Raw genomic sequence first — 17,840 nt, forward strand, 5'->3', positions numbered from 1 at the left:
GGTAGTGGTGGCAGAGCTGTATGTACTTTCTGTGATAGCATAGGTTTCTTCCCACATCCCAAAGATGTACTGGTTGGTAGATTAATTGGTCACTGTAAATTGCCCTGAGTTTCGATGGGTGGTAGGAGTATCAGAGTAGAGCTGATGGGCATAAGAGTAAGAAAAGGTCACAGAGAATTAAGTGGGGGAATGGGATTATTCTGGGAGCCAGCATTGATTTACGGGCTGAATGTCCTCCTCCTTTGTCATTATAAAGCCTAATATTAAAGAAAGCTCTCTGCCCATGTTGCCTCTAGTTAAAATTATATTATGACCTTCACTATTGTTTTCACAATCTCACCCTCTTGGGCACTGAATGATGATTTGACCAGTGGTCAAAGTCAATAAAGGAGAACATTTAATGTCTTCTGTTCCCTAAATACAACATGGTAATAACTAGCATATATTTAATTGCGCATTAGGACAACATTTCCTCTCTTTCACCTGGATATAAAAATCTACAAGTGGAGGTAAGAAAGGCTATGACCATCTGTACCTCAGTCCATTTCTCATTCACTGAAATTAAGGAAGGTAAGAAATCATACCTTTATGATCAATATGAATTGCTAGCAATCACGTTCCACATTCTTAGTGCTCTGGCTTCCTTCCACATCCCAAGAGGTGTGCATCTAATTGTGCAATTTCCCTTCCCAGTTTTTTGTGCAGGCAATTATTTACACAAGGAAAAAGAACAGAAAAATAGCACTCCTGCATAGTCACAAAGGGAGAGTTGAACATCATTATGTTCCTTGCTTCTTAACATACAATATGAATACAACAAATCATATTGTTCATACAATATGATTTCCTACCATCACTAATGCTACTCAGTGTTGCCATCAGTATAAAGTGTTATTCTTTGGTTAATACTATAATTTAGCTATACACGCCAGAGGATCCTGAATTATGATCTATCTTGAAATAAACAATCTCAATTACATTGCCAGAGCTGCATTAATTTAAGTTCCCTGGATTAAGGAACAGATGAAAAAGTCAACTAGTATTCCAATATCTGATTGCTATCCAACATCTCCTGGTAGCAAAGATACCTTTGAAACATCAAGGGATACATGACACAAGTACCTCTAACTGCTAATACTCATTGTCCATACTCAAACATTATGGACACACAGTATGGATGGATTGGTATCCAAAAAGGAAAACCTAGGAAGCTGTGAGGCAGTGGATCATGCCTAAAAAAGTCAAACATTTGAAATATCTGCGGAGTTCAAAACATGTAGTACAATTATGAAATGTTTACAAAACAACCTGGCCTTGATAAAATAAGGCATTCCATTTTACATAAGACCCTCGATCCAGTACTCAGATAGCTTACAAAAAGGTAGGCTCTATTGAGCTCAGTTATCATGGACACAGGAATGAAGATAAATCAGCCATTCCATACTGACTATTGTCCAATAGGAAGTGCTAAAATGGGTGCCTTTGTGAATTCTGCCTATCTATAATCACAGAGCGATGCTACTGTGCAACCAGCAGTCAGATCTACAGACTTGAACACCTGGACTTTTGGTTAAATGTATTTGAGTGCATCCTTGCTTTCCCTGGGAATGCAAAATAACTTAGTATATCTTGGGCCTGTTTTTGAGCAGTTTCCAGCAAAATAAACCTGATGGAATTCAGCATACAATATAAAAATCAAGATGCTATTGAAATTCAATACAATATAAAATTCAACTGCAGATGCTAGAAATCTGAAATGAGAACAGAAAATGCTGGAAACACTCAACAAGTCCAGCAGCATCTGTGGAAAGAGAAACAGAGTTAGTACTTGAGGTTGAAGGCTCTTCATCAGAACTGGAAAGGTGAGAGAACAAATTAGTTTCAAGTTAGGAGAGGTGGGGGGTTGGACATGACAAAGGGAATATTTCTGATAGTGTGAGGCCAAGGATGTCCCATTTGCAAAGGATATCCTTCTGAAATATTAACTCTGTTTCCCTCTTTCCATTAACACTACCAGATCTGCTAGTTTTTTCTAGCATTCTCCTTTTGGATTCAAGGTTCAGGTTTCAGCAAACAGCTCTGAAACGCATTTTCACAGCTTTACGACCCTTTACGGTTTTTTCTCTCTAACTTCCCTCATTAATCTATTAACTAAATGGCCCTATAAACTAGGTAACCAGGCTCCTTGAGCAAATTATCTGACCATTATCGGGTGTGTGCAATGTTGCTGTGATCAAATTAGCTGTGTGCTCCCCGCATTAAAGTAACTGCACTCATCACAATAATAAAGTTATTTCACTGTCTGTAGAAGCTTGAGATTACAAAGGCTGGTAAATAAATGCAAGCTTGTTTTTTTATCAAATGCTTTTACAATGTCCTAGTATATGACAGATAATGAATAACATTCGCAATTTCTCTTAAGAATTCATATTTATGCTTTACAAATCTGCATTAACAATACCCAAATAGCTCAAACAATTAAATGCTTGTGAATACACTATAAGTTTTCTTTCACTAAGATGAAGGCAACTCATTGTATTTCCTGCATTATCATCTTTACATATTTGAACACTGGTGCAACATTTTCAACAGTCTATATCTTTGATTCAATTCTTGTCTTCAAAGAATCTTTGGGAAACTATTCACCTTTGTTACTGCATCTCTAAATGATCAATAACATTTTGGTGCACAAATCATTAAAGCCTGATGTCTCATCAACTTGGCTCAATCAAATTAGTCCAAGCTTAATGAATGGGGCACATCAAGGTTTCTGTTAAAATGTTTATATACATAAATAATAAAACAATTGCATTTATACAGTCCCTTTTATGACCTCAATGGCTCACAAAACTACACCTTTTAAGTGTAGTTCTGGTTGCAATTCCATAAAGAGCAATAGAATGATGACCAGATGATGGATCAGATTTTGCAGCTGTAATGGTAGTGAAATTTAAAGCATTTACTAATGTTGCACTGTGAAACTGACAGCAACTCCTTTGGAAATACAGAGGCTGCTGTCAATGAATGATTCCTTGCTCCCTCACAGGCTGCACTGAACCAAAATATACCCTTCTTTTACCAGTGGTGGTTCAGTGCATTTCTCTAAAGTCAGGAGCACACTGGAAGTCGGATACCAACTTAACTAATCTACCACTCCACCACCATACTCAGTCTGACCTCAGAGTCAGAGCTCAGTTGTACAAGGTTAGGGGTCTGGATAATTTAACATCTGGCCCCTTCAGCTTTATGCTAGCAATGGCTGGTGTACGGTATGTATTGCAGCCCCATTCACTTGAATGGGATGCCAACCTGGATCAAAAAAGTGCAAGTAATCAAGTAAATACATTTTAAAATAATTTATAATAATAAAGCAATTTAAATTTGGTTTGAATGCCTCTGATTCATCCTCTAAGGCAGTCCCTCAGGGTGAAGAATGACATGCTTCCACTTCAAGAGGAAGAAGATGCTTGTGCACAAGTTCTTCAAACAAGAGTGGCTGTTGAACATCAGCTATAACAATCTTGACAGAGTAAGTAAGGTCTTGGTCCAATGGCTTGGAGATCCAAGACAAATGGAGACCAGACTTGGTACATTCACCTGTACACACACAAACAAATGGACACCTACACACACAAGGCACACACTGATAATACTTACAGTGAACACAAACATAAACACTCTTGCGCACAACCTCGTCCTCAGTCTCCCTCCCTAATTCTATCCCTTCTTCAGCCCTCTCATGAATAGCTCCCTCTGTTCGCTCACCCTTCTTCTTAGCTGCCCTCTATTCAATCATCATCCCTTCCTAGTTCCCCTCCCCTAATTCCCATTAAACCCACAAGTGCAAGCAGAATGGGCATGGGAATTTCCAGCATAGCCAACTTCTCCAAGTGCAGGGACTATAGATTCCAGTCATGTAACATTAGAATGTGTCTGTTTACGTGACTGGAGCCTACAGTTTACATGTCTATAGTTTACATGTCTTTGAGTATACGTGAATTATTATTTCCTAAAATTATTAGTTCACATTTCTGTGCTTTTAAATAGTGAAATATCATTTTTATGTTGAAAAGCTTATAATATTTCAGCTTCTACCTAATTCTATGTGCATGCTCAAATATTTCACATTTCTGAACACATTTAAAATGTCAGTTAAAAATTGTGCACTTCCCTTCCAAATTTGCTGTTTGTGAGAATTCTTCAGTATAACTGGCTGCCCAATCTGCTTGATAACATCACCACTGCAGAAATTTTTTTTTAGATCGGGTGGCTGACAGCAACTGACATCAAGAAAGGGGAAAACCATGGCATTTAGATCACTTTATCATTGTGGGCACTATCATTTCCACAGTGAGAATCATTGTAAAACATAAACCAATGTTTTAGTAATGTTGGCTAATGGATAAACTGGTGAGAATTGCTAAGAAAATTCCTCTACTAACCATTTGATGTCTCAGATCAACTCAGTTTGACATCTGGCATTGCCAAAGTGCCCATATTATTGCATTGACCAACTATCCTAGATTTTCTGTTCTGAAGTGGGACAAATAAATATTATAAATTGGGTGTAATTCTGGTTGCCCCATTACAGGAAGTATGTGGAGGCTTTGGAAAGGGTGCAGAAGAAGTTTACCAGGATGCTACCTGGATTAGAGGGTTTGAAGTATAAGGAGAGGTTAGACAAACTTGGGTTTTCTCTGGAGCATTGGAGGCTGAGGGGAGACCTGATAGAAGTTCAGAAAATTCTGAGAGGCATAGATAGGGTAAACAGTCAAAATTTTTTTGTGAGGGTAGAAATGTCAAATATTAGAGGATATGCTTTTAAGGTGGGGGGGGTAAGGTTGATGTGTGGGGCAAGATTTTGTTTTAAACACAGAGAATGGTAGGTGCCTAGAATGGGCTGCCAGGGGTAGCGGTGGAGGCCAATACAACAGTGGCGTTTAAGAAACTGTTAGATAGACACATGAATATGCAGGGAATGGAGGGATATGGATCATGAGAAGAGATTTAATTTAATTCTGCATTGTGTTCAATGTAGACATTGTGGGCTGAAAGGCCTGTTCCTGTGCTGTACTGTTCTATATTCTATAAGATGATGAATAAAAGCAGGAATCAACCATATATAATTACCACATTGCTGAATTTCCATTGAAATTGGTAACCTCACTGAAAAATACAGAATTCTGAGGACAGATGTTGAGATGACATTTCCCCTCATGTCGAGGTTCTGGAACATGGGTACACAGTTTCAGAATAAGATGTCCTCCATTTAAGATGGAAGAGGCTTTTTTTTCTTTCTCAGAGTGGCACAGTTCTTAGGAATTCTTCACCCCAGATAGTCATCCAATGCATTCAAGACTAAGATAGATAGAGTTTTCAAGTCAAGGGTTGTGGGCTCAAATTATTGCTTAAATTTTAAATTATTCAAATTCTACCCATTAACATTGAAATCAATAAAGAGTTAAAACAAAATTCTAATGCATAACCTATCAGTAAACGATGACAAAACATAGCTATAGTTCAGTGGAAATCTGATCTTTCAGCAATGGCTGTGAACTCTTCACATGGGTTTCTGTACAGGTATAGACATTAATACAAATAGAATTTTATTTTAAATAAAAACTGAAAATGTTGGGAAAAAACTCAGCATTTCACATTGATAATCTTTCTTCAAAACCTTACAGATTAATTTTATTTCTTCTGTTCACAGATTTCTCCTGACCTGCTGATTATTTCTAATATTTTCGGTTTGTGTTTCAGATTTCTAGCACTACAGATTTTTCACTTTAACATCACAGCTTCTTAAGCAGAAAACCTGGTCACCAGGGAAAGTAATGCATTGTGCTTCTGCATGATTGATGATGCAGAAAGACCAAGACCACATTAAAGAAACGGAAAGTGTCCCGAGTGCATTAAATTATAACTTATTTTTGATACAAGCATCAGTTGGGTTTTACTTATAACAAGCATCACCATGTGAGTGGTCACCAGTACAAACCAATTGGTTGTGAGTAACAGTACCAAGAAGTTAATGGTAACCCTAATGCAGGAACAACTGATGAAGCAATTTCCACTATTTTCCATCTTCTCCATAGATGTCCCAGGAGCCTAAATATTCAATTCTAAGGGTTTAGTAGACTCAGTAATGTCAGTTGAAGAGATTCAACAAACAAAATGTTTAATTGGAATTTCTGCAGTTTCTCACTGCAACTAATAAAGTTAGCCACTCACAGAATTCACAAGAACTTGCTTATAAACTCAATTTATTATTTCTTCTCTTTCTAAACAATGGAAAATTAGCATTAACAATGATAGGAAAACACTTTCAATATATTAAACAGCTTAAAATGATAGAAACCAGCTAGTTCAGTAATATCTATTAGGCAATAAGAAAATGTTCCAGCTTTGTATGGTCTGGCCCAAATATGATTCAGATCCCACTCCAATTTATTTTATATTTAACTGCCATCAAATAATAGTTCAACTACCACCTTCTCAGACAAGTGGAAAAGTGCCATAATTACTGGTGATTCCTGAAATTTAGCAAGAAGTTTCTTACAATTTAATACGTCTGTTCCATAGGCGACATTCACAGAGCACCGCAAACATAAATGAAATGTCTCAAGTCCTTCAATGGAGCATTATCAGACAGCATTGGACACCAAATGACATAAGATATGACCAAAGGCAAATCAAAGAGGTAGGTTTTAAAGGCCATCTGATAAAGATAGATGTTGAGGTGGAGAGGTTTAGGAAGAGAATTTCTGATATTCTGGATGCGTATCATATCAACTCTGCTTCCCAGTCCCATACTACGTGTCTGTCCTTGGCCTTCTACACTGCCACAGTGAGGCCAAATGCAAACTAGAAGAACAACACCTCATATTCAACTAGGGTAACCTACAACCCAATGGTATGAACATTGAATTTTCCAATTTCAGGTAACCCACACCCTCCATATTCCTTTCCCACTCATATCAGTCCACTGTATCCCTTTGTTCACCATTTTCATTCCCTTCAACCCCACCCACCACCCCCACACTACCTTGATTTGTTACCCTCCCCGAACAGGTTCCATCTGCTCATCACCCACATTGCCTATCCAGCTGAGTTTCTTCCCCCATGGCCTATCTTTCCTATCCCCTCATCCACCTGGTTCCATCTACCATCATCTCTCCCTTATCTGGTTTCACTTATCATCTTTCAGCCTCTATCTCTATAACTTCCCCCCTCCCCAACCCCACCAGCACTCCCAGAACCTAAAAGTGCAGAATGTGGAATAAACTTTAGGTGAGGTCCAGGTATTATTTCCAGAGTGATCAAATAGATAAGCTGCAACATAATTAAAATCAAATCTCTGCAGTGTAATTAAAATTGTTAATGAATAAGAAATATGTGTTTAATTGCAGTTGACTAAGATCACTCTGTGGTGTAATTCATGGAAAGTGATAAGAACAAACAGCAATCCCTATGACCATATTAAAACCTATAATCATAAGTTCAGTCCATGTTCCCTCTCAATATAACAATCAGCAACCTGAACTGCCAAGTGCAGAGACCAGGTATTGTGCTAGTATGTGCTCACAACTGTACTGACTTCAAATCAAATTCAAATGTGTACATGAAACAGGAAATTCTAGAGCCAAAAATATGCATGCAAAATGTGTGCGGTCATGAAGAATAGGTTAAATTACTGCTGGGCATCATTGGATTGAATGAAGTTACGCCGCAGCCCTAACTTCCACTTTTCTGACTCATGTAAAAGCTCTATAACCAGAAAATGTTATTTTTGACTTGAAAGACATCATTATAATCTGTTCCAAAACACTTGAAAAAAACCTTAAACACTAACTCAAAATCTCAGAGACAGGATAGAGCCAATTCTAGAATCACTTAGAAAATAAAATTTGTTGTTTCAAGACTGCAAGTCATAGTCCCTGAGAGTTGTTTACAAACCCACCTCTGTAAATCTCAAAAGTGTCCTGAATGAGGAAATGCCAATATGGAACTGCAGGATATTATTTTTAAATGTCTATTGTCAGGAAGTGGAAAGGTTTTACAAGGTCCCTCATTGTAGGCTCATTCAGAAGATTAAGTTGCATGGGATCCACAGTGACTTGGCTGTTTGGATTCATAATTGGCTTGCCCATGGAAGACAGAGGGCAGTGATCGATGGGACTTATCCTGGCTGGACCAGTGATGTTCTGCAGGGATCCATACTGGGACATCTGCTGTTTGTGATATATATAAATAATGTGGATGAAAATGTAGATGAGCGGGTAGTAAGTTTGCAGACAATACAAAGGGTTGGTGGCATTGTGCACAGTATAGAAGATAGCCAAAGGATACAGTGGGATATAGATCAGCTGCAGATATGGGTGGAGAAATTGCAGATGGAGTTAATCCCTCTAATGTGAGGTATTGCACTTCAGGAGGTCAAATGTAAAGGAAAGTACACAGTTAATGGCAGGACCCTCAACAATGTTATTGTACAGACGGATCTTGGGACCCAGATCCATAGCTCCCTTAAAAGTGGCTGCACAGGTTGATAGGGTGGTAAAGGCGGTGTATGGCATGCTTGCCTTTATTGGTCGAGGCATTGAGTTCAAGAGTCAGGAAGTTACATCGTAGCTTTACAAAACTCTGGTTGGGCCGCATCTGGAGCACTGCATTCAATTCTGGTTGCCCCATTATAGGAAGGATGTGGAGGCTTTGGAGAGGTTTACTAGGATGCTGCCTGTATTAAGAAGGTATATGCTACAAGGAGAGGTTGGATAAACTTGAGTTGTTTTCTCTGAGTGTGGAGGCTAAGGCGAGACCTGATAGAATTTTATAAGATTATGAGAGGCATAGATAGGGTAGACAGTCAGAATCTTTTCCCCAGGGTTGAAATGTCTCATACTAGAGGGCATACATTTAAGGTGGAGGAGTAATTCAAAGGAGATATGCTGGGCAAGTTTTTTTTAAATCAAAGAGTGGTGGTTGCCTGGGGAATGCGCTGCCAGGGGTAGACGTGGAGGCAGATACATCAGAGGCATTTAAAAGGCTCTTAGATAGGTACATGAATGCGCAGAGAATGGAGGGATATGGGCATTGCATAGGCAGTTTAGTTAGTGCTCAATTACTAGCTTAATTAGTTTAGCACAACATCGTGGGCCAAAGGGCCTGTTCCTGTGCTGTACTGTTCTATGTCCTATGTGACTGGATCACATTGACAAAGTTAGCATTAATTAGCCTTCTTTATAAATGATGAACAGTTTTGTTTTCATTGTAGTGAACACATGCCACTTCAGTGTGCTTTGTATAGTTAAATGAATAAATACTAACCAGCAAAATGCATGAATGATTTGAAAACTCATTTTCAATTCAGTAAAAATAAAGAGGCATTTCCTCAAATTTCCTGCTAAAGTCTGTCTATATTATCCAATTGTTGTTTTAGCACTATCATGTCTTTAAGCTTATGCTAAAGTATGAAAATATTTTGGCGCATATCTCTCTAAACTTTTCCTAACCATGTATCTGTCTAAATGTCCTTTAAACGTTGTTACTGTACCCTCCTATCCCACTTCCTCTGGCAGCTCGTTACACTAATGTGTATGAAAAAGTTGCCCCTCAGGTTCCTAATAAATCTTTCCCTCCCACCTTAAACCTATGCCCTCTAATTCTTGATTCCCCAAACCTGGGAAAAAGGCTGTGTGCATTCACCCTATGTCCCTCATGATTTTATACACCTCTACAAGTATCACCCCTCAGTCTCTTTGCTCTAAGGAATAAAGTCCTAGCCTGCTCAACCTCTCCCTATAAACCAGTCAAGTCCTGGCAATGTTTCCGTGAATCTTTTCTGCACTCTTTCCAGTTTAATGGCATCTTTCCTACAGCAGGGTGACCAAAACTAAACACAATACTCCAAGTGCTGCTTCACCAACCTTAATCTCCCAAGTATACTTATTCCCTACCAAAACACTTTAAAACATCAAGTTATGGTCAGTATCCCCAGAGTGTTTGCCCACTGACATGCTACTTCATCTACTTGCCCACTTCATTCCCTAGGATTAGGTCTTGCACTTCTCTGTCCTTAGTAGAGCTATCTGTGTACTAGAACAAAAAGCTGTCATAGAGGCACTTTAAAAAAATTATTCCTCATCTCATCCTTTCACATTAAGATCCAGTTAATATTGGGGAAGTTAAAGTTCCCTGATGCTGCAACCATTTTCCTCTTGCACCTCTTTGTGATCTGCCCTACCTATCTGTTCCAGTGTCTCCACTAACTCTTGGGAGGCCTTTATAATGATCTCAGCAAAGTGATTACACCTTTTTTATTGACCACATTCGAAGATATCCTCTCTTATTACTGTAGTAATGGTCTTCTTGATCAATAATGCAACGCCTCTCCTCTTTCACATCCTCCCAATCATGCTGAAATGTCTATATAAATATTGGTACTCAGCTCCAAGCCATAAAATGATTTGTCTTCTCAGTGTTTACTATTTAGATATAAATGTGGCAATTCATTGCAAGGTTATGAACTTCTAACACCAACACAAACTGTGTTGACAATCTGTTCAAAATCTACTCATCAAAAATTATCACCGCCGATTTCATTTGCGCTGAATGTATAAGTCATTTAAAATTCACAATAATAAAGCAGACTGGACAAAATATATGGTTAATAATAATTTTTTTCCATTTTCAAAATATCTGTTTATTGTGCACTCTATATGTACTTGGAAAATGTATTTTGAGTAGGGTTAGCTGAGAAAAACATAACAAAAAAGAATGAATCCCCTTTATTGAATATATGGATTCAAAATAAAATGAGTTCATTTGTTTATAAATCACTCTGAGGGACAACTCAAAAATCTAAGAAGTGCCTCCTGTTTGATTTAAATTAGCAAATACATTATTGCTTCAGTACAGAAGACTGGACCTGAGGTTTACAGATTGTTTTCTAACTTTACACTTGCTAGGTGGATTGGTAGATAAAAATTTATAAGGTTTATTAAGTTCCCCAGCATGATGGATGACTCGATTACGCTCCTGATACAAGCCAAAGGGCAGGATCACTACAACTGTTCTCAGTGCCTGCTGTATAAGAGAGATGAAATGGAAATGGCTCAGATACTTATCACCATTCTGCAATAGTCCTATGGATTACTTGTAATCCCCTAAAGTTGAAAAGCCTTGCATCAATTTTTACTCTTGGTTAGTACATGAAGAATTTTACATTAGGAAAGGTACCTGTGAAGCCAGCTCCTGCAGTTAAAGGCACAATATTAATCTTTGCTTCACGACGGAGAAGGCAAAAGTGGAAAAGAAAATTAGTATTAAGTAGAAGTGGCATAATAATTATAAGGGAACTTATACATGACTTTTAACATGGGAGTAAGTCCTAGATTTTATTTCTCCACTCCCATTTCATGAGGCTGAGGAAAGTATCTGCAAGCTTTTTTGGAGGTTGCTTTAATATAGGATCTCTTTCGCCTATTAGGCAATAGTGGGAAATAATGGGTATAAAATAATATTTCCAATTTTTGTCAGAAAAGGATCTAAAGTAAGCTTTTTCAGAAATTAACATAAAGGCCAAGAAAAGGAAAGAAATGGTCTAAGAGAAGTGAATAAAAAGGAACCAATTCAAATGGTACCTTGACCACTGGTGCTTGCAAATATCACCCTATCACAAATTTGAAGGGAATCAACAGTGCTCAGTGAATACAACAAATTCATGTTAAATCCATCCCTACTCAGAAAAAAAAAATGCACCCTTTAGGTCTTGCCAACCTATAGGTGAAAGCTCACAAGCTGGTGAATTAAAATCTTAGCCTGGCAAGAAAAAAGGAGATGACATTGGTTAGTTAGCCACGTCCAACAAAAAATCAATCATGTCTTTAACAACCATTAGTTCCATAACTTCTCAGCAAAGGTACTGCATTACCTTCAACCACACTTGGTCAATCCAAAGTAGATCTAAACATCTTATATACAAATGGAAGATGCTGGGCAGTCCTAAATGTAAATTTGGAGAAGAAATTCAGAGAGTCTACCACATTGTGGTCAATTGCCCTATACACTATTGCTATTTCCATTACATTGAATCTAGCACTTAGCAAACTTGTGTTGCAGAGAAATAGAAATGAAACATTGGCTTTTTCAAACAGTCCAGCAACAATAATATTTGTTACAGATAGGGTGAGACCAAGGCCCTGCTCTATGAAGTACCATTTTGTCTTTTTTGTATTCCAACCGTCTAAAAATAAAAAAGTACTGCATTAGCCTTTACATTACATTTTGTACCTCTGATGAGTATGACTTCTGGTTAACAATCATTTTCGCTAGATTGCTTGAATGAGAAATCTAATATTCAATGGCTAATCTCTGTTGCTGATACTTCCTAAATATCAGTTTTCAAAAAGATCAATTTAGGACCTTTGAAAACCAAAACTAAAACAATAAGCTGAATTAATAATATTCCTCGTGAACATAATATTCACTATTCAGTTTACATTATTACAAATTCAGAAGAATATTTAAATAATTGCTAAATCTAAAGGACATAGTAAGCTTGCACATCGATATGTATGATTTCCCATTTTAATTACTTCTGCTTTTAAACATGGCCTAATTTTCATATATCCACTCTAATCCTTCCACACCTTCCATTTCTACACAACATACCAAATATATACTGTAACTCTTGGTGGTAAGAAGATAATCTATTGTGGCATATGGAAGTAAATTTGGAGATAGGCATTAGCTATATAAGTATAAATTCTTCTACTGATCAATTATTTTTACTTCTTAATAAGCTGTTCTGATAAGCTTGCATGAATTCCAGAAACATATATAGAGCAATTTTCAAGATTATTATTAAAAAAAAACCTCAAATTTATTTAAGAACAGCTGTGATTCATTAGAATGCTGGAAACCAACAGACATTAAGCTATGTCTGAATATTTAGTTACAACTACCAGTAAAAATGGTGAATGGAATGATTAACCATATTCCATCAGAAACTAGAAGCACACTGATAACCTTGCATGAATGTGATACGGCAAAAGCAGTTACTCCCTGGAGACAAGTCATCACAGTGCCCTCTGGATTCACGTTCCTGTCCTACCTCTTTTTCTTAAGTTTAGAACATATTTAGTGAAAAGTTTGTGTATTCCAGAAAAGACATGGTTTAGAAATAGATAGTTTACTGTCAGTACTTATATGTGTTAGAAATAAATAGTTTACTGTCAGTACTTATACGTGCCACAGATTTCTGGTTTACAGCACTTCACTTGTCCAATTCACAGTTCTATGTTCAATACCTACCTGGTTTCACTCGCATCCCTCTTCTCACGAACTTTCAGCCATCTCTTCAACAGGAAACGTTTTCGACGTGGGGAAGCACTTGGCGTCGAACAATTTGACCATGGAGTATCCTCATCGCTTGATGGAGTGATTTCAATCGAAGGAAGCTGCAGATACTCTTTGGTTATTGAGCCACAGTAAATATTGTTCACCATTTGTTCTTTATCACTCTGAACATTCTTCCAACGTTTCATTTTGAAACGTTTTCTACGAAGTGTTGGAGTTAAAGATCTTGACCAGGCCACGTTGGCTGAAGATGAAATTTGCACAGCAGGAAGCTGCAGCATATCAGTCATTTCTATGGTTTCAGCAAGATTCCTTTATGTGCCGTTAAAACATAGTTCTAAAAATAGTCTTATACAAAAAAGAATGAATGCACACCAAAGACACACCAGAAACTGGTAAGTGTCACCATGAAATCAATGAATCATTGGGTTAGATCCAGTACCTCTTCAATTTACTTATCTGTGATGTTCCTTTTAGGTAAAATAGGGTTTTGTGCAGTCAAACATTTCATATAAATTGAATTTAAGATTTTGAAAGAAGTAGTCTTTCTAGTTGTTCATGAAATTGAAATAATATAGCTGGAACTTCTTTGCTGTCCTTTAGGCCTCCTGAATGGATACACTGTCAGCAGCAAGCTATTAGCAGGCTGGACGACTACTGACCCATACCATTTGAGTGCAGATACTGTAAACAAAAGTTAAAAACCAATCAAAATCACAATGGGAATAACACTGTTTATTTGAGCAGCAGCGGTTAAGAAATCACTAACCACCAAATCCCACATCTGCATGAGAATATCACTCTATCACATCATGGTATAAATTATTTTACACAATTTTGCAAAATGTAATTTTAATACATGCTGATTTGGACAGATATTAAAAATGTGTGACTTTAACCAGAGTGCATATATATGCATCCCCTAAAGAGTAAATAGTTACTTCATCCATTTAAATACACAGTACATAAATGAGAAGCAACTAATTAGTCATTAAACATTTATTACAATTTATATTCATACTACAATTGGACATTACGAAGAGACAATACAATTCTTTGCTGACATACCAGTGTTGTGATTCAAAATTATCAAAGGTTTTTTGTTCATTTGTGTGTGTGTGTGTGTGTGTGTGTGTGTGTGTGTGTGTTAGTGGGAAGGTGAGGGGGGTGCAGGGGAATACTGAAATATTTTTCAAAGCACTCACTTGAAGGTTTTCTTTGAACAACATTATTTCAAAACATTTGAATAAAATATAATTGAGCTTTAATTAAGACACCTTTACATGCAAGGAAAAAACTCCTTGGATTTACAGATCTTCCTCAAGATAATATACAAAAGGTTCCCAGTCTGAATACTTTCTCTTGCCTGGAAAGCACTTATTCATGAAGGGCACAAGACCAGTGAGCCCGAGTTAATCCTCAAAATAAATCAACAAAATTCACAATAAAGAAAATATAAGATTGAGATTAGGATAACTAACATTATTCCAAAACTAAGACTGGGACACTCCACATAAAGTGGATAGGTGTACAAATGAATGAAACACAACCAAGATTTTATATTATTTTTTAGGGTTTATTCCCCTAGCTACATTGATCAATAGATACCATACTTCCTGCCGTGCAAAAAAAACATTGTTGCATCCCAAAATGGCAATCACATGAAGCATAAGCACAGAATTTGATCCACATTTGGAATACGTATCTTAATTCTCAAACCTTGCAACAATGTTGAACTGAAAGAATTCCCATTACTGAAATACAGTATACTCTCAAGATATCTGGCAACCACGAGGAATGAGGTTGCCAGTTGCAAGAATATGCTGATGGCATGAGAATTGCTCCAAAAAAAAATCACACAAATATTCAATGCATAATCCTTGGGAAAAGGCACATAGCTCTGTGATTTTCATTTGTTTTTCAAAAATTTCCTTTGCTCTTTCAATTAGCATTGGCCCTGAAATACATGCGCCCCCTGATCTTTTTAAGGAATACCAATCATACAAAATATGATCAAGATCGACAAGCTTCACTATATGCATTGCATAGCATATATATCAACATACAGTGGCATGCAAAAGTTTGGGCACCCCTGTCAAAATTTCTGTTCCTGTGAATAGCTAAGTGAGTAAAAGATGACCTGATTTCCAAATGGCATAAAGTTAAAGATGACACATTTCTTTAATATTTTAAGCAAGATTACTTTTTTATTTTCATCTTTTACAGTTTCAAAATAACAAAAAAGGAAAAGGGCCCGAAGCAAAAGTTTGGGCACCCTGCATGGTCAGTACTTAGTAACACCCCCCTTGGCAAGTATCACAGCTTGTAAACGCTTTCTGTAGCCAGCTAAGAGTCTTTCAATTCTTGTTTGGGGGGTTTTCGCCTATTCTTCCTTGCAAAAGGCTTCCAGTTCTGTGAGATTCTTGGGCCGTCTTGCATGCACTGCTCTTTTGAGGTCTATCCACAGATTTTCCATGATGTTTAGGTTAGGGGACCATGAGGGCCATGGCAAAACCTTCAGCTTGTGCCTCTTGAGGTAGTCCATTGTGGATTTTGAGGTGTGGTTAGGATCGTTATCCTGTTGTAGAAGCCATCTTCTTTTCATCACAATCATAAGATTACAAGACAAGGGAGCAGAAGTAGGCCATTCAGCCCTTTGAGTCTGCTCCAAGGAAAAGAAAGGGACAAAGAAAAAAGCACGGGAAAAAGAAAAAGAAAAAAAATGAGAAATGGGGGAAAAAAGTCTGCTCCATGAGCTAAAGGAGAAAAGAAGAAGAAAAAAAAAGAAAAAAAAGAGGGAAAAAAACACTATTCCTTTCTAGCCCCAATTTCCGGCCTTATCGCCATATCCCTTGACACCATGACTAATTAGATAACTAATTGATCTAATTAGAGTGGATTAGATAAGTAATCTCCTCCTTAAACGCCTCCAATGATTGGGCCTCCACTGCTATATGTGGCAAAGAATTCCATAAATTCACAACCATCTGGCTAAAGAAATTTCTCCTCATCTCTGTTTTAAACCGGTACCCTCTAATTCTAAGATTGTGCCTTCTGGTCCTGGACTCACCCACCAAGGAAAACAGCTTAGCCACATCTACTCTGTCCAGTCCTTTCAATGTTCTAAATGTTTCTATGAGGTCCTCTCTCATTCTTCTGTACTCCAGTGAGTACAGTCCAAGAGCCGACAAACGCTCACCATATGTAAGCCCTTTCATTCTGCGAATCATCTTCGTATATCTCCTCTGAACCCTTTCCAACATCAGCACATCCTTCCTAAGATATGGGGCCCAAAACTGCACACAGTATTCCAAATGAGGCCTCACTAGTGCCCCATAGAGCCTCATCAACACCTCCCTACTTTTATACACTATACTTCTCAAAATGAATGCCAACGTAGCATTCGCTTTCCTTACTGCTGATCCGACCTGGTGGTTAACCTTTAGGGTATCCTGCACGAGTGCCCCCAAGTCCCTTTGTACTTCTGTACTTAGAATTTTCTCCCCTTCCAGATAATAATCTGCCCGTTTATTTCTGTTTCCAAAGTGTACAACTGCACATTTCTCAACATTGAATCTCACCTGCCATTTCTTTGCCCATTCTCCTAAACTATCTAGGTCTCTCTGCAACCTTCCTGTCTCCTCAATACTCCCTACTCCTCCACCTATCTTGGTGTCGTCTGCAAACTTAGCCACAAAATCATTTACTCCATCATCCAAATCGTTAATGTACAAAATAAAACAAAGCGGCCCCAACACTGACCCTTGTGGAACACCACTAGTAACCGGTAGCCAACCAGAACAGGATCCTTTTATTCCCACCCCTTGCTTTCTGCCAACCAGCCAATGCTCCACCCATCCTATTATCCTATCTGTAATTCCATGATCTCTCATCTTATTAATCAGCCTCTTGTGCAGCACCTCGTCGAAAGCCTTTTGAAAGTCTAAATACACAACATCTACATCTTCTCCCTTATCCACCCTACCTGAGGTTTCCTCAAAAAACTCCAATAGGTTGGTCAGGCAGGATCTTCCCTTCACGAAACCATGCTGGCTTAGACCTATCTTGCCTTGCACCTCCAGGTATTCCATAACCTCATCCTTGAGGATCGATTCCAATAACTTTCCCACCACCTATGTCATTTCCTTTATGCTGCCTCCCACCTTTCCTATACAGCGGAACTACATCTGCGACTCTCCAGTCCTCCGGAACCATGCCAGAGTCTATCTGCACCCTTTTTTCTCCAAACATACCTTTGCTCATTGCAGCCAAAAAGTTCTATTTTAACTTCATCAGTCCACAGGACTTGTTTCCAAAATGCATCAGGCTTGTTTAGATATTCCTTTGCAAACTTCTGACGCTGAATTTTGTGGTGAGGACGCAGGAAAGTTTGAAGAAAAAAGGGTGCAGGATTTCATGAAAAGAACACCTCTCCAACTCTTAAGCACGGGGATGGATCAATCATGCTTTGGGCTTCTGTT

At 38.0% G+C, this 17,840-nt stretch overlaps 1 protein-coding gene across 1 annotated transcript in view; it reads right to left on the reverse strand.

Annotated features, from left to right (window-relative positions):
- The window catches only part of LOC127583617 (protein Aster-B-like), a 305,877-nt gene extending 292,426 nt beyond the window's left edge, over nucleotides 1-13,451 (reverse strand). Inside the window, exon 1 of the mRNA XM_052039774.1 lies at nucleotides 13,315-13,451. The gene's annotated coding sequence lies outside the window, so the exon portion shown is untranslated. The remainder of the gene's footprint in view (nucleotides 1-13,314) is intronic.
- Nucleotides 13,452-17,840: the final 4,389 nt, after the last annotated feature.

Source organism: Pristis pectinata, chromosome 27 (assembly GCF_009764475.1).
Source record: "Pristis pectinata isolate sPriPec2 chromosome 27, sPriPec2.1.pri, whole genome shotgun sequence".
Lineage (NCBI taxonomy): Eukaryota > Metazoa > Chordata > Chondrichthyes > Rhinopristiformes > Pristidae > Pristis > Pristis pectinata.